The sequence below is a fragment of the Arachis ipaensis genome, chromosome B06 (genome assembly GCF_000816755.2).
Source record: "Arachis ipaensis cultivar K30076 chromosome B06, Araip1.1, whole genome shotgun sequence".
Classification (NCBI taxonomy): Eukaryota; Viridiplantae; Streptophyta; class Magnoliopsida; order Fabales; family Fabaceae; genus Arachis; species Arachis ipaensis.
This window is the reverse complement of record NC_029790.2, coordinates 136819878-136821611: the sequence shown is the minus strand read 5'-3', so window position 1 is coordinate 136821611 and position 1734 is coordinate 136819878.

Below are 1734 nucleotides of genomic sequence, written 5' to 3'. Positions count from 1 at the left end.
TCTATTAGGTTATTTGTTTCTTTAATTACATATAAATATTTTTATTTTTAAATATATTTAATTTATAATAGACTATAAATTAGATCTAAACCAATAAATTTTATTACAAACTTTACATGTTATAAGGATGAAGCCTGACTTAACCGGATCTATTTCCACTCCTTAGAAACCAACCATTTTGTCGTTGGTTGCATCACCATAGAGGATTTGATGTCCTACTATTTGTATTATAAAACCTTTTCACCTTTAAGCATTGTATGTCATGTCTTCAATCACTCACGTGTTCTTATTATTACGGGAAAGTACGAGGAGTTAATGGAATATTTATACAATATGTACAATGGAGGTTTAGGGAGTATTAGAGATATAATCATTAGTGTTACATTTTCTCATCAGTTGAAACTTTTGGGAGGAATGGTATCATGACATGGTATTAGAGTGCTAGATCCGAAAGGTCAAGAATTCGATTTTTTGTGAATTCCAAAATTAGTTTAAGTTTTTGGGAAGATGTTTATTATCGCTAGTACTCGAATGGTTATTCTAGATAGTATGAAGAATGTTCATTTTGTAACTCAATAACCCATTGTACAAATAGTCCACTGTCTCCCTAACGAGATCCTATTATTATACTCTCAAACTCTATCCATTATTGCATGCATGCTATTTTCATAACTCTTGGGACCCCTTCTTACTTCTTACTCTCTTCAATTCAATTTGTTTGTTTATGCATCTTAGATCATTCTATTCTATTATTCTTTTCTTAACATGCATGAGAAAAATAATTCACATATACATGATGATGATGATGATGATTGATGAGTTCAAGTCATCAATGATCAAGGAAGATTGATGTCAAATATAAGGCTCACAAATAAAGGGATCTAATTAATTAGTTAAAATTAACGTATTATGCTTTTATTTAATAACTAATTTACAATACAAATATTTTGGTGTTTTATTATGCTTAACTTTAATCTGTATAAAAGTTAAAGGGGGTCGGAAAAATGTTAAATGAATACTATATAGTACATTACAAATGTGAAAAATAATAAATACATTGAATAAAAAACATTTCTCTAACAAATATTTGTGAATATTATTATTAGATAAAGTAATAAAATATAGGGTAATTAACATAAATAAATAAATAGTTTAGAGTTAAACATTATCCAAATGTTTTAAATCATTTCTTAGTTTGTTATACGTCTTGTCCTAAACACTTTTATGTTTGATTTGATTTACGCTATTTAAATGTAAAACGAATTAAATAAATTCAATTTAACATGTTGAGTAGTAAATCAAATGAACTTGATTCGATTCATATAAAGATATTTAAAACAGAACGTATAACAAGAATTGATTTAGAATATCTACATAATTTTTAACCTCAAATTATTTATTCATATAAATTACTCTAAAATATAAGTAGATAATTGTGGCCACATTTTTTTAATTGTTGAAATATATATTTACCATATAGAAAACAGAAGTGCCGGAAAAATCGCAATCCTAGAAAATGAGTAGCTATAAATAATAATAAGGTGGCGAGATTTAAAAGTGGTGGTCCATTTGCATTATTAATGAATGAGTTTGATTCTTGAATCTATACACAACTTGAAATATTAGAGTCCTTTTATGACTAAATTATTATTTCTTCGCTGAACTTATGCTGCAGACAAAATTTTGGTTCTTGTTGGCTCCCATTAATGCTGCCGACGAATTTTGCATAAACAA